The sequence below is a fragment of the Bombina bombina genome, chromosome 2 (assembly GCF_027579735.1).
Source record: "Bombina bombina isolate aBomBom1 chromosome 2, aBomBom1.pri, whole genome shotgun sequence".
NCBI classification, from domain to species: Eukaryota; Metazoa; Chordata; class Amphibia; order Anura; family Bombinatoridae; genus Bombina; species Bombina bombina.
This window is the reverse complement of record NC_069500.1, coordinates 811,845,270-811,862,547: the sequence shown is the minus strand read 5'-3', so window position 1 is coordinate 811,862,547 and position 17,278 is coordinate 811,845,270.

Sequence of the window (17,278 nt, the reverse complement as noted above, 5' to 3'; positions counted from 1 at the left end):
AAAACGTCTGAATTCAGTAGAATAGTCAGAATAACATTCCAAAAAGAAATTGAAATTACACACACGACCGTCACACCCCCTCCTGCCTAGTAGGACACCCAAGTAAGACGCTGCAGTGACTACAGCGTGAGCACCAGAGGCTTCTCTTCTCAAGCAAACAAGAAGCTGTCTGGGGATGGGTGGTCTCCAGGTGTGGTGAGTTAAGGCGATTGCGCCTTCTGGGAACACGGTTTTCCTCTAATTTGCCCTCTTTATGCTCAAGAGTGGAGGACACCACACACTCAGATTACACACCGCTAATATATCCCGTTAATACTGGATGCTGATGCGAGCAGTCCTTGTTAGTCTCCGGTGTTCTGAAGCACACTGCAACATTTACCTGCACTAAGTTTACTTTTGTGGCGTGTATAGGGGGTGTCTTCAAGCATCATCAATGTTTTTTATGCTTTGAATTTGTCTACACTACAGAGACTCACCTTTGACTGAACTTTGTTTAGTACAATACCAGTTTAAATTTATACTGTATACACATGCCTATATCATTATCTGGACAGCTACAGTGAACTGTAATTTTATATATATATATATATATATATATATATATATATATATATATATATATATTCAGCCACCAACCAGCAGCTAGCTCTCAGTAGTACATTGCTGCTCCTGAAAAAACAAGATATCAAAGCTAATTAAATAATAGAAGTAAATTGTAAAGTTGTTTAAAGTAGCATGCTCTAGCTCAGTTATGAAAGTTTAATTTTGAATTAGCTGTCACTTTAATTAAACCTATGGCAACAATATTGCCAGGGTTTCAGAGTAGTTTATTAGTCTGATATAATAAGCGGAAGAGTTATGAATAATAGAGCCTGTAGCATTGCTAAAACAATTGGGGAGATATACAGGGGCTATTAAACATGAAAGGCAAGTGTTATCCATATTAGGGTTTGGGGCACTGCATGGCTAAATGAAGAATTGCTCATGAGTCTCTTTGTTCAGTTTCTGCACTTAAATTTCAATATTCTTAATAACTGTATATGTTGATTATTATTATTACAGTATATTTAGGCCAGATTACAAGTGGAACACTATTTAATGCTCCCGCTCGAGCGTTAACTGCGTTAGATGTATGAGTTTAAAGTAAACAGTTTTTGCTTGCGACGAGCGCAAAACCTACAATATCATAAGCACGTTCATGTATTCCCCCATAGTCAATGGAGCAAATAAAAGTGGAAAAAACCCTTCCTAGATATATACAAATATATATATATATATACATATATATATATATATATATATATATATATATATATATATATATATATATATATATATATATATATATATATATATATAGGAATATTGATTTATAAATACTTAGAACATATATTATGCTATGTGCAGAACATTAGAATATGTGACAGTTAAAACCTTTATTAAATATGTTTTCATCTACTTAACTGCAAAGAGCTCCAATGCACATACACACTCACCGGACACTTTATTATGTACACCTTGCTAGTATTGGGTTGGACCCCTTTTGCCTTCAGAACTGCCTTAATTCTTTGTAGCATAGATTAAACAACGTGTTGGAAACATTCCTCAGACATTTTGGTCCATATTGACATGACAGTAATCACACAGTTGCTGCAGATTTGTCGACTGCACATCCATGATGCGAATCTCCCGTTCCACCACATCCCAAAAGTGCTCTATTGGATTTAGATCTGGTGACTGTGAAAGCCATTGGAGTACAGTGAACTCAATGTCATATTCAAGAAACCAGTTTGAGCTGATTTGAGCTTTGCGATATGGTGCATTATCCTGCTTTTAAGTAGCCATCAGAAGATAAGTACACTGTAATCATAAAGGGATGGACATGGTCAGCAACAATAGTCAGGTAGGCTGTGGCATTTAAACGTTGCTCAATTGGTACTAATGGGCCCAAAGTGTGCCAAGAAAATATCCCCCACACCATTACACCACCACCACTAGCCTGAACCTTTGATACAAGGCAGGATGGATCCATGCTGTCATGTTGTTTATGCCAAATTCTGACCCTACCATCTGATTGTCGCAGCTCAAATCAAGACTCATCAGACCAGGCAACGTTTTTCCAATCCTCTATTGTCCAATTTTGGGGAGCCTGTGTGAATTGTAGCCTCAGTTTCCTATTCTTAGCTGACACCCAGTGTGGTCTTCTGCTGCTGTAGGCCATCTGCTTCAAGGTTCGACATGTTGTGCATTCAGAGATGGTATTCTGCATACCTTGTTTGCAATGAGTGGTTCTTCGAGTTACTGTTGCCTTTCTATCATCTCGGACCAGTCTGCCCATTCTCCTCTCTGACCTCTGACATCAGCAAGGCATTTTCGTCCACACAACTGCCGCTCACTGGATATATTATCTTTTTTCGGACCATTCTCTGTAAAACCCTAGAGATGGTTGTGCATAAAAATCCCAGTAGATCAGCAGTTTTTTAAACATAAAAATCCCAGTAGATCAGCAGTTTTTTAAATACTCAGACCAGCCTGTCTGGCACCAACAACCATGCTAAGTCACTTAAATCTCCTTTCTCCCCCATTCTGATGCTCGGTTTGAACTTCAGCAAGTCGTCTTCACCACATCTAGATGCCTAAATGCATTGAGTTGCTGCCATGTGATTGGCTGATTAGCAATTTGTGTTAGCAAGCAATTGAACCTAATAAAGTGGCCAGTGAGTAAATAGATCTATATATGTGTACATATGTATTTATGTGTTTTATATGTGTATATATGTCTGTAAATACATATATACACATATAAATACATAAATACATATGTACACATATATATATATATATATATATATATATATATATAGTATATATATATATATATATATATATATATATATATATAGATACATACATACATATGCATCTTTAGACATGTAAATGTATGTCTATGTTAAAGCCTTTACCTACCTTTTATTAATATTTTTTATTAGATAGTGTTATTATGAGTGTAAACCTGATGTGCGCCCGTGATAAACCCCTTATCGCTCGTGTGCAACTTAATGCTCCACTCATAGGGGCCGAATAATCAAGCTCCGAATGGCCCCTGATGCCCCTGTAGTTATGAAGCAGCGGTCTAAAGACCACTGCTCCATAACTGGTCCACCTGCTCTGAGGCTGCGGACATCAATCCGCCCGATCCTATATGATTGGGCTGATTAACACCCCCTGCTAGCGGCCAATTGGCCATGAATCTGCAGGGGGCGGTATTGTACAAGCAGTTCACAAGAACTGCTTGTGCAATGATAAATGCCGACAGCATACGACAGCATATCGATGTGCGGTGAACATGATACGCTACATTGTTTCATGTCAGCCCGCACTATAATAAATCGGCCCCATAATCTGACCCGGTGTGCACGTCTGAAAATTTCGTTTAGTTGCTTTTCGTATCGATTCTGTTTTTTTTTTCTTTTCATTTTGTTGCATTCGGATTGATTCATTATAGCAGTCATTCTTTTCGGATGCATTCGGAAGTTCGTTATGATCGGATTCATTTTTTCTGTTATCTTACGTTGATTCGGATGGTTCCAAACAACAAAAAAGGAATTATTTCACTGTTCTATCTCACTATATTTAATTGTAATGTATCTCTATTAGTGATGTCGCGAACCTTAAAATTTGGGTTCACGAACGGCGAACGCGAACTTCCGCAAAAGTTTGCGAACGGGAGAACCGGGCGACCCGCCGTAGACTTCAATAGGCAGGCGAATTTTAAAACCCACAGGGACTCTTTCTGGCCACAATAGTGATGGGAAAGTTGTTTCAAGGGGACTAACACCTGGACTGTGGCATGCTGGAGGGGGATCCATGGCAAAACTCCCATGGAAAATTACATAGTTGATGCAGAGTCTGGTTTTAATCCATAAAGGGCATAAATCACCTAACATTCCTAAATTGTTTGGAATAACGTGCTTTAAAACATCAGGTATGATGTTGTATCTATCAGGTACCAAACTCCCGCAGCGGGTACAACATCATCATCACACCGTACGTCCATGTGTGTAATGCTGCCTGACTGAGACATATCCCTGTTATCTACATTCTCTGGCAATAATGGTTGCGCATCACTCATTTCTTCCAACTGATGTGTAAATAACTCCTCTGACAGATCAAGTGAAGCGGCTGTGGTGCTAGTGTTGGTGGTGGCGGCAGGCGGGCGAGTGGTAACTTGAGAGGTGCCTGAAGCTAAGCTGGAGGAGGATGGTGCGTCAAGGTTCCGAGTAGAAGCTGTAGAAGATTGGGTGTCCTGTGTTAGCCAGTCAACTATGTCCTCAGAACTTTTCGAGTTCAGGGTACGTGGCCTCTGAACACTGGACATTATTCTAGGGCCAAAGGGAGTCACAGCATCATGACCATGACGTCCCCTGCGGGGTGGACTGCCTCTGACTGTCATTTTTTTTTCGATTAGTGGTACTATGCGTGCAAGCTACTGTGACAACAGATATGAGGGGCACTGTGCACTGGCAGAAGTTGGCAGAGTAGACGCTGTAGGCCTGACACACACGCTTGCAGACAACTAACTGCTATTCAATCTATTACAGTTAAAATTGTATTTTTTTTTTTAATGTACACTACTATTACACCAGATATGAGTTGCACTGGTGTCAGTGACACTGTGCCCTGGCAGGCCCTGAAACGCACACGCATGAAGGAAACTGACTGCTATTATGTCACGGTCAAATTTCTAGGTTTTTTTTAACCCCTTAAGGACCAAGGCCATTTTTCAATTTCTTTCCCTTAAGGACCAGGGCTATTTTTACATTTCTCCGGTGTTTGTTTTTAGCTGTAATTTTCCTCTTACTCATTTACTGTACCCACACATATTATATACAGTTTTTCTCGCCACTAAATGGACTTTCTAAAGATACCATTATTTTCATCATATCTTATAATTTATTATTAAAAATATTATAAAATATGAGGAAAAAATGTAAAAAACACACTTTTTCTAACTTTGACCCCCAAAATCTGTTACACATCTACAACCACCAAAAAACAACCATGCTAAATAATTTCTAAATTTTGTCCTGAATTTAGAAATACCCAATGTTAACATATTCTTTGCTTTTTTTGCAAGTTATAGGGAAATAAATACAAGAAGCACTTTGCTATTTCAAAACCACTTTTTTTCAAAATGAGTGCTAGATACATTGGAACCCTGATATCTGGCAGGAATACCTGAATATCCCTTGACATGTATATATTTTTTTTTAGAAGACATCCCAAAGTATTGATCTAGGCCCATTTTGGTATATTTCATGCCACCATTTCACCGCCAAATGCGATCAAATAAAAAAAAATTGTTCACTTTTTCTCACAGAAATGATTTACAAACAACTTATGCAATTATGGCACAAATGGTTGTAAATGCTTCTCTGGGATCCCCTTTGTTCAGAAATAGCAGACTTATATGGCTTTGGCGTTGCTTTTTGGTAATTAGAAGGCTGCTAAATGCCACTGCGCACCACACGTGTTTTATGCCCAGCAGTGAAGTAGTTAATTAGGGAGCATGTAGGGAGCTTATAGAGTTAATTTTAGCTTAAGTGTAGTGTAGTAGACAACCCAAAGTATTGATCTAGGCCCATTTTGGTATATTTAATGCCACCATTTCACCTCCAAATGCGATCAAATTTAAAAAAAACTTAAATTTTTTCGCAATTTTAGGTTGCTCACTGAAATTATTTACAAACAGCTTGTGCAATTATGGCACAAATGGTTGTAAATGCTTCTCTGGGATCCCCTTTGTTCAGAAATAGCAGACATATATGACTTTGGCGTTGCTTTTTGGTAATTAGAAGGCCGCTAAATGCTGCTGCGCATCACACGTGTATTATCGCTAGCAGTGAAGGGGTTAATTAGGTAGTTTGTAGGGAGCTTGCAGGGTTAATTTTAGCTTTAGTGTAGAGATCAGCCTCCCACCTGACACATCAGACCCCCTGATCCCTCCCAAACAGCTCCCTTCCCTCCCCCACCCCACAATTGTCCCCGCCATCTTGTACTGGCAGAAAGTCTGCCAGTACTAAAATAAAAGGTTTTTAATTTTTTTAAATTTTTTTTAGCATATTTACATATGCTGTGGTGTAGCATCCCCCCTTAGCCCCCAATCTCCCTGATCCCCCCCAAAACAGCTCTCTAACCCTCCCCATCTGCCTTATTGGTGGCCATCTTGGGTACTGGCAGCTGTCTGCTATTATTTCACAGTCAAAAAAGTGTTGTTTTTTTTAAATGTACACTACTGTTACACCAGATATGAGTGGTGGCACTGGGCAAGTGGGCATAGTATACGCTGTGAGCCTGACACACACATGCTGGCAGGCAGGCAACTGCAATTAGATTACACAGGGAAAAAAAAAGCAGACTGATGTTCTAGCCCTAAAAAGGGCTTTTTGGGGTGCTGTCCTTACAGCAGAGATCAGATGAGTCCTTCAGGACTGTAGTGGACACTGAATACACTAGCCTAGCTATCGATTTCCCTATTAAATCAGCAGCAGCTACATTGTCCCTCCTCTCACTAAGAATGCAGCTTCCGAATGAATCTAAAATGGATGCTGTCGTCCAGGAGGTGGGAGGGTCTGGGAGGGAGGGTCTGCCGCTGATTGGCTGTAATGTGTCTGCTGACTGTGAGGTAGAGGGTCAAAGTTTACTCAATGATGAAGAATAAGGGGCGGACCGAACATCGCATATGTTCGCCGCCGCGGGGAACGCGAACATGCTATGTTCACCGGGAACTATTCCCGGGGAACTATTCGCGACATCACTAATCTCTATTCCTTTTTTTTAATAGTAAATATGGAACGGCAAAGGAATTGTGATTAGTCCAGAGAGTCAGACTATTGCGCCATGGCCATTCGAATAAAACGAATGAATCCAAACTAATTTGGATGTTTCATTAAAAAAAATTCTGATTAGTTTAGTTTTGTTACTAGGGTGATTAGGAGATTAAGATACATCCGAATATCCGAATCACCCGAATTTTGTCGGAATTTCGATTCGAAACAAAACTAATTGGATACGTCTATTCTAAAGTATATAGCACGATACATATAAAGCATACTCACGCAGCACATATTACATGTCAAACACACACATATAGAATCATTTTTCTATTATTTTAAACAAGTCATAAATGTGATTTTTTTATTTTCAAACAAATGGAAGGATGAGGAGGAGAGAGGGAACCTGATTTGTCTCACAAATGGAAGGAGTGAAGGGGAGAGAGGGAGCTAGAGAGGGCGAGCAGGGGAGTGAGGGAAAGAGAGTGAGTCAGATTTGTAGACAGAGGTTGTAAGGGGGCTAGATAGTGACATGGTGGAACAAGAGAGGGAGCTTTTTGTGAGAAGTTGAAGAACAAAAGTTTATGATGCACCATTCTTTATTCGGCAATACAAAAAGCAGAGATAAGAGATAGGTATGGGAGAAAGATAGAGGAAGTCAGAGGAGAGGACATAGTAAGCAGGGGACAGACTGGAGAATAGGGATGGGCGAATGTTTCTAAAAATTTGAAATTTAAAACAAATTTTAATACATTCGTTCGTTCAAAATGAATTTAAAATGTTTATATAACATTCTAACATTCTATTTTCGAATTTTCGTTTTTGTTCGAATAATAGAATGTTTAGCTATGTATTCATTCAATTTCGAAATGTAATATGTCACATTTAAATTCAAAATAGTATTTCTAGTCTACAACTGTGTTTAATAAATGTAATATTCGAATTTGAAATAGTATTTCTAGTCTAATACTGTGTTTTAAACGTAATATTCGAATTCCAATGTGACATTCGAATTCGAATGTCACATTCAAATTCGAAATAGTATTTCTAGTCTAATACTGTATTTTTTAAATGTAATTTTCTAATTCAAATTTGACATTCGAATTCGAATGTAACATTCGAATTCGAAATAGTATTTCTAGTTTACAACTGTGTTTAATAAATGTGATATTCGATTTGAATGTGATATTCAATTCGAATGTGATATTCGATTTCAATGTGACATTCGAATTCGAAATAGTATTTCTAGTCTAATACTGTGTTTTATAAATGTAATATTCAAATTCGAATGTGATATTCAATTTAGAATGTTTAGCTATGTATTCATTCAATTTTGAAATGTAATATGTCACATTCAAATTCAAAATAGTATTTCTAGTCTACAACTGTGTTTAATAAATGTAATATTCGAATTCGAATGCTACATTTGAATGTCACATTCGAATTTGAAATAGTATTTCTAGTCTAATACTGTGTTTTAAATGTAATATTCGAATTCAAATGTGACATTTGAATTAGAATGTGACATTCGAATTCGAAATAGTATTTCTAGTTTACAACTGTGTTTAATAATGTGATATTCGATTCGAATATGATATTCAATTTAAATGTGACATTCAAATTCGAAATAGTATTTCTAGTCTAATACTGTGTTTTATAAATGTAATATTCAAATTCGAATGTGATATTCGATTCGAATGTGATATTCGATTTGAATGTGACATTCAAATTCGAAATAATGTTTCTAGTCTACAATTGTGTTTTATAAATGTAATATTCGAAATTCAAAAGTGACATTCAAATTCGAATGTCACATTCGAAAACTGTAAATAACATTTGAAAATTGAATTTTTAAGAATATTCGTTCTTATCAACATTATGTAAATCGAATTTCTACAATAACATTTGTTCTAACATTCAAATTCGAATATAAACACATTCACCCATCCCTACTGGAGAATAGACTTGTGCAGCCAAGAACATTTTGTTTCTGCCTAAATTTTCATTCTGAAAATTCGGGTAAATTAGTTAGCTGCACTGTTTGGTATTCGTTTCTCTTAATACTAAACAAATACTGGCCTAGATTTAGAGTTGGGCGGTAGCCGTGAAAACCAGCGTTAGAGGCTCCTAAGGCTGGTTTTTAACGCCCTCTGGTATTTGGAGTCAGTCATTAAAGGGTCTAACGCTCACTTTCCAGCCGCGACTTTTCCATACCGCAGATCCCCTTATGTCAATTGCGTATCCTATCTTTTCAATGGGATCTTTCTAATGCCGGTATTTAGAGTCGTGGCTGGAGTGAGATTTAGAACTCTAACGACAAAACTCCAGCCGCAGAAAAAAGTCAGTAGTTAAGAGCTTTTTGGGCTAACTCGGGTTCATAAAGCTCCTAACTACTGTGCTCTACAGTACACTAACACCCATAAACTACCTATGTACCCCTAAACCGAGGTCCCCCCACATTGCCGCCACTCGATTACATTCTTTTAACCCCTAATCTGCCGACCGCCACCTACGTTATACTTATGTACCCCTAATCTGCTGCCCCTAACACCGCCGACCCCTATATTATATTTATTAACCCCTAACCTGTCCCCCACAACGTAGCCGCCAGCTACCTACAATAATTAACCCCTAATCTGCCGACCGCAAAGCGCCGCCACCTACATTATCCTTATGTACCCCTAATCTGCTGCCCCTAACACCGCCGACCCCTATATTATATTTATTAACCCCTAATCTGCCCCCCTCAACATCGCCTCCACCTGCCTACACTTATTAACCCCTAATCTGCCGATCGGAGCTCACCGCTACTCTAATAAATGTTTTAACCCCTAAAGCTAATTCTAACCCTAACCCTAACACCCCCCTAAATTAAATATAATTTTATTCTAACGAAATAAATTAACTCTTATTAAATAAATTATTCCTATTTAAAGCTAAAAACTTACCTGTAAAATAAACCCTAATATAGCTACAATATAAATTATAATTATATTGTAGCTATTTTAGGATTAATATTTATTTTACAGGCAACTTTGTAATTATTTTAACCAGGTACAATAGCTATTAAATAGTTAATAACTATTTAATAGTTACCTAGTTAAAATAATTACAAAATTACCTGTAAAATAAATCCTAACCTAAGTTACAATTAAACCTAACACTACACTATCAATAAATAAATTAAATTAAATACCTACAATTATCTACAATTAAACCTAACACTACACTATCAATAAATAAATTAAATACAATTCCTACAAATAAATACAATTAAATAAACTAACTAAAGTACAAAAAATAAAAAAGAACTAAGTTACAAAAAATAAAAAAATATTTACAAACATTAGAAATAAATTACAACAATTTTAAACTAATTGCACCCACTCTAAGCCCCCTAATAAAATAACAAAGACCCCTAAAATAAAAAAATGCCCTACCCTATTCTAAATTACAAAAGTTCAAAGCTCTTTTACCTTACCAGCCCTTAAAAGGGCCCTTTTGCCTGTAAAAAAAAACATACAATACCCCCCCCCAACATTACAACCCACCACCCACATACCCCTAATCTAACCCAAACCCCCCTTAAATAAACCTAACACTAAGCCCCTGAAGATCTTCCTACCTTGTGTTCACCTCGCCGGGTTCACCGATCGGTCCAGAAGAGGGTCCGAAGTCTTGATCCAAGCCCAAGCGGGGGGCTGAAGAGTGACGTCCATCCTCGGGCTGAAGTCTGGATCCAAGCGGCGGCTGAAGAAATCCATCATCGGGATGAAGTCGGAAGTCCATCATCGGGATGAAGTCTTCTATCAAGCCGCATCTTCAAGCTTCTTTCTTCCGGAGCGGAGCAGAGCCATCTTCTTCCCAGCGGACGCGGATCCAACCTCTTCAAGTGACGCCTACTAGCCGAATGACGGTTCCTTTAAGGGACGTCATCCAAGATGGCGTCCCTCGAATTCCGATTGGCTGATAGGATTCTATCAGCCAATTGGAATTAAGGTAGGAAAATTCTGATTGGCTGATGGAATCAGCCAATCAGAATCAAGTTCAATCCGATTGGCTGATCCAATCAGCCAATCAGATTGAGCTCGCATTCTATTGGCTGTTCCGGTGAGGTGAACACAAGGTAGGAAGATCTTCAGGGGCTTAGTGTTAGGTTTATTTAAGGGGGGTTTGGGTTAGATTAGGGGTATGTGGGTGGTGGGTTGTAATGTTGGGGGGGTATTGTATGTTTTTTTTTACAGGCAAAAGAGCTGAATTCTTTGGGGCATGCCCCGCAAAGGGCCCTTTTATGGGCTGGTAAGGTAAAAGAGCTTTGAACTTTTGTAATTTAGAATAGGGTAGGGCATTTTTTTATTTTGGGGGTCTTTGTTATTTTATTAGGGGGCTTAGAGTAGGTGTAATTAGTTTAAAATTGTTGTAATTTTTTTCTAATGTTTGTAAATATTTTTTTATTTTTTGTAACTTAGTTCTTTTTTATTTTTTGTACTTTAGTTAGTTTATTTAATTGTATTTATTTGTAGGAATTGTATTTAATTTATTTATTGATAGTGTAGTGTTAGGTTTAATTGTAGATATTTGTAGGTATTTTATTTAATTTATTTATTGATAGTGTAGTGTTAGGTTTAATTGTAACTTAGGTTAGGATTTATTTTACAGGTAATTTTGTAATTATTTTAACTAGGTAACTATTAAATAGTTATTAACTATTTAATAGCTATTGTACCTGGTTAAAATAATTACAAAGTTGCCTGTAAAATAAATATTAATCCTAAAATAGCTATAGCTACAATATAATTATAATTTATATTGTAGCTATATTAGGGTTTATTTTACAGGCAAGTATTTAGCTTTAAATAGGAATAAGTTATTTAATAAGAGTTAATTTATTTTGTTAGAATAAAATTATATTTAACTTAGGGGGGTGTTAGGGTTAGGGTTAGAATTAGCTTTAGGGGTTAAAAAATGTATTAGAGTAGCGGTGAGCTCCAATCGGCAGATTAGGGGTTAATACTTGAAGTTAGGTGTCGGCGATGTTAGGGAGGGCAGATTAGGGGTTAATTCTATTTATTATAGGGTTATTGAGGCGGGAGTGAGGCGGATTAGGGGTTAATAACTTTATTATAATAGCGGCGCGGTCCGGTCGGCAGATTAGGGGTTAATAAGTGTAGTTAGGTGGAGGCGACGTTGGGGGCGGCAGATTAGGGGTTAATAAATATAATATAGGGGTCGGCGATGTTAGGGCAGCAGATTAGGGGTACATAGGGATAACGTAGGTGGCGGGGGTGTACGGAGCGGCAGATTAGGGGTTAAAAATAATATGCAGGGGTCAGCGATAGCGGGGCGGCAGATTAGGGGTTAATAAGTGTAAGGTTAGGGGTGTTTAGACTCGGGGTACATGTTAGAGTGTTAGGTGCAGGCGTAGGAAGTGTTTCCCCATAGGAAACAATGGGGCTGCGTTAGGAGCTGAACGCGGCTTTTTTGCAGGTGTTAGGTTTTTTTTCAGCTCAAACAGCCCCATTGTTTTCTATGGGGGAATCGTGCACGAGCACGTTTTTGAGGCTGGCTGCGTCCGTAAGCACCGCTGGTATCTAGAGTTGCAGTGGCGTTAAATTATGCTCTATGCTCCCTTTTTGGAGCCTAATGCACTGAAAACCCTGCCATTCTGTTAACTCTAAATACCAGCGGTATTTAAAAGGTGCGGCCAGAAAAAAGCACGCGTAGCTAACGCACCCCCTTGGCCGCAAAACTCCAAATCTAGGCCACTGAATTTTAGTTACTTTTTTATGTTTAAAATAATGTAAATGTTTCACCTGTAGCTACAATACTTACGTACCGCTGACCCAATCCTCTTCTTGCCAGATCCCTGGCCACGGTAAAACAGCCAATTGGATTTCAGTAGCTCTCATTCTATTGGCTGATTTGAATTTCCAAAAATAAATCAGCCAATAGGAATGCAAGGGATGCCATTTTGAATAGCATACCTTGCATTGAAGATTCAGTATACGGTAGCGACCGTATGAAGAGGATGCTCCCCGCCGGATGTCTTCAGGATGGACCTGCTCCGCCGGGATGAAGATAGAAGATGCCGCCTGGATGAACATAGAAAATGCCGCCTGGATGAAGACTTCTAGCTGCCTGGATGAGGAATTCGCCGCCTGGATGAAGATAGAAGAGGCCGCCTGGATGAAGACTTCTCGCTGCCTGGATGAGGACTTTGCCGTCTGGATAAAGATCGTTCAAGCGGGACTTCAAAAACTGTAAGTGGATCTTCGGGGGTTAGTGATAGGTTTTTTAAGTTTTTTTAGTTTAGGCTTTGGGCATTTTATCAAAAGAGCTAAATGCCCTTTTCAGGGCAATGCAAAAGATGCCCATACAAATGTCCTTTTCAGGGCAATGGGTAGCTTAGGTTTTTGTTAGAATTAGGTTTTTTTATTTTGTCGGGTTGGTTGGGTGGTGGGTTTTACTGTTGGGGGGGTCTTTGTATTTTTTTTACAGGCAAAAACAGTTTAACTTAGGGCAATGCCATACAAAATGCCCTTTTAAGGGCTATTGGTAGTTTATTGTAGGCTAGGTTTTTTTTTATTTTGGGTGGGCTTTTTTATTTTGATAGGGCTATTAGATTAGGTGTAATTCTTTTTTATTTTTGATAATTTTGTTTGTTATTTTTTATAATTTAGTGTTAGGATTTTTTTAATGTGTATTTCAGTTTTCTTTAATTGCTAGTTAGTTTAATTTTAGTTTAATAGTTATATTAGTTTAATTGTTAGTTTAAACTTTTTTTTTTTAATTTGACAGGTTGATTTTAATTTAAATTAAGATAGGGAAATTATAATTTTACTATAAAGTTAGGGGGTGTTAGGTTTAGGGGTTACTAGTTTAAATTAGTTTATTGCGATGTGGGGGGCTTTCAGTTTAGAGGTTAATAGTTTAATTTAGTATATTTAGTTGTGGGGGCTTTCGGTTTTGGGGTTAATAGGTTTATTATAGTGGCAGCAGAATTAGGGGTTAATAACTTTAGTATAGTGGAGGCGATGTGGGGGGACGGCAGATTAGGGGTTAATCATATTTAAAAGTCATACTATAGCCGCACACAACATAAAATGGCTGACAGATTCTCACACATGTTGGTGAAGGGGATACTTTCAACTAGAGATGTCTCACTTTCATTGCATGCACAATACAACTCAAAAGACTAAACTCACAAAGTGCCAAATTTATGTGAGGGTTAAATTGTGAAGTAAGATTTGAGGAAGGCATCTCTCATATTCTTAAGTACACAGTGTTGCATTAACACCACATGTGAAGCATAAACATGACCTCATATTTAATTTAGTTCTCATAGATATCATTTTTTTATGATAATGAACTCCAGAGTGGTCTCAAAGTATATCTACTAATGTCCAAGATTTTCAAAATTGTATAATAATTTGCAGAAGACATTTTGGGGCTTACAAATGTATTTTTCTTAATGCACTACAGTTTATATAAAATGCTATTAAAAGTATTTTTATCAGTATATATGTTTTTGAAAAAGTGCTTATTTTAAAAGTTAGCAGTGCCAATACAGAACACAATAAGGGGTCTATTTATCAAGCTCTGTATGGAGCTTGATGCCCCGTGTTTGTGGCGAGCCTTCAGGCTCGCCAGAAACATAAGTTATGAAGCAGCAGTCTAACCCGTCCGCCTGCTCTGAGGTGGCGGACAGACATCGCCGAAAATCAACCCGATCCAATACGATTGGGTTGATTGACACCCCCTGCTGGCGGCCGATTGGCCGTGAATCTGAAGGGGGCGGCATTGCACCATCAGTTCACAAGAACTGCTGGTGCAATGATAAATGCGGACAGCGTATGCATTTATCGATGTGCAGCGGACATGATACGTTACTTCGTATCATGTCTGCTCGCACATTGATAAATATGCCCCTAAAGGACAATAGCGCAACCCACATTTAAGTGAAGTTTATTAACACACTGCTTTTGTATTTTATAAAATACTACTTACAGAAATAAATGTGCTCAAATTAATATTCAATTGGTGACACAATGGAAAGTATCTGAAAAACAGGGAATTGGGACATCTAAATTTATGGTTTGTTTTAGCACGAATAGTATTTTATTATGCAGTATTAATTAACTTCACTTGAATTTGGATTTTGCTTTTGTCCCTTTTGTATGTTCTAGATTTCAATAATAGCGGATATGGAGGATTTTTTTGCCTGATAAACATACTGTAGATAGAGCTGCTCCAGATTTAAGAAGTTTTTTCATACATTGCTTTGTTTGGATCTTATTCTGAAATTTTCTCTCTTGATTTAATTTATAATTTTAGAGCTAATATTACCCTGAAGCATTAGTACAATTTGGTCATTATTGGCTGTAGGATACGCGCACACTTATTTTACTGCCCTGTTAATTGTTATATGTGTACTTAAGGGGTATTAAAGTAGTTTTGTTTATTTATGCATAGCATAAATCAGCTAATACATACTGTACATCAAAAGACTTATGCACAAAAAAAAAGTTTTAAGATTGTCTAACATTAATATTTGGGGGCCGAATGATCAATTACCGAATGGCCCCTGATCCCCCTGTTTCTGCACAAGCTTTCAGGCTCGCCGGAAACAGCAGTTAAAGGGACAGTAAACCTCAAAAATAATGTTATATAATTCTGCACATAGTGCAGCTCGCTCCTGCTATCAGACAGAGGAGGAGCGAGCTGCACTGTGTATAATGGCGCAGTCGGGCCGGGCTGTGACTATACAGCTAGCCAGATGCACTGTGTGAAAAAAACAGACCCGCTCAGAAGAGCACAGAGAGCGGGTCTGAAAAACTGTAATTGTTTTAAAAAAATCAACGGGAATATTATGTTTTATAAAGATAAGGCTAATATAATGTTATATAATTCTGCACTATGTGCAGATTTATATAACATTATTTTTGAGGTTTACTGTCCCTTTAAGAAGCAGCAGTTAAGAAGAAGCGGTCTTAAGACCGCTGCTCCTTAACTTGTTCGCCGCCTCTGAGAGGAGGACAGCAATCAATCTGATCAGATACGATCGGGTTGATTGACACCCGCTGCCAGCGGCCGATTGCCTGCAAATTTGCAGGAGGCGGCTGTCATGAGATGCAGGACATATGCAGGACACAGCAATGATGGTACAACTCTATTTTATTACAGAGCACAGGAACATACATCTGGTCAGGTTGATTTCACTAACTAACTGCAACCAGACTACCGGACCTAAGCCCCGCCCCAACTAATGACATCACATCCTGCTCTCATCACATCTTCCCCTTTTTCAAAGGCGAAGCATACATTTGAATATAACAAATAACAAGGTATACGAACATAGTATACAACAACAATTTTTTTTTAACAATATATAAACAAATAGGTTCAGGAAATATAAACACATATACTACATCCTGACTTGGACATCAGGGTAGACTACCCTAGTCCACAGTGACCATGGGATTATTCTGCCCATACTTCCAGTCACTGTTCTAGCTAAAGTCAGTCCCTATATCGGGCCGGAAGTCTCACCACTCTTCCGCTTGATGTAACTTTGCATGAACTGTCCTCTGATACAGAAGATGGTGAACAAGAGTCCGCTGGAGGCAAAGATATATCCCTGTTGTGGTCTTGCTGAGGGGAAGGCACGTCTCTTAGAACAGGGGATCCCACCGGCGGTGGTACTAAGGCATCCAGTTCCAGACTCTCAGGTACAGGCTGAAGATGTCTTCGGTTACGGCGTGTAACCGTCCCTCTCTCAGTAAGGACTGTATAAGACCTTGGTTCTGGAGAGCGGCCAACTACCGTAGCAGGCGTCTTCCATTTCTTCTCATCATCCAGTTTAATTCTGACACTTTGGCCCGCTTTCAGTTCCTGTAAGGGCCTGACAGAATGTCTCCTGTCGTAGAAGAAACAATAACCCTTTTTGGCCTCTTCATCCCTCCTAAGGACTTTGTCCCGAGGAACAGGGCCAGGCGGCTTGCAGACACCCACTGAGGGTAAAGTGGTGCAAATCTGGCGTCCTAGCATCAGCTGTGCCGGGCTAAACCCGGTAGCTTGAATGGGCGTCGCCCTGTATGACAAAAGGGCTAGGTACGGCTCAGATTGCTTTAGAATGAATTTTGTTGTTTGAACTGCCCTTTCAGCCATTCCGTTGGCCTGCGGATAATGTGGACTTGACGTGGAATGTACAAAATCATATTCCCTGCTGAAATCACTGAACTCTGTAGAAGCGAAATGCATACCATTATCACTCACCAGCTCCATTGGAATGCCCCAGCGGGCGAACAAGCTCTTCAGGCGAATGATAACGACCTGACTTGTAATATCATTCAGGGGTGCAATTTCCAAATACCTGGAATAGTAGTCGATCACAACAAGGAACTTTTTGCCATGCAGTTCACACAAATCAGCAGCTATTTTCTGCC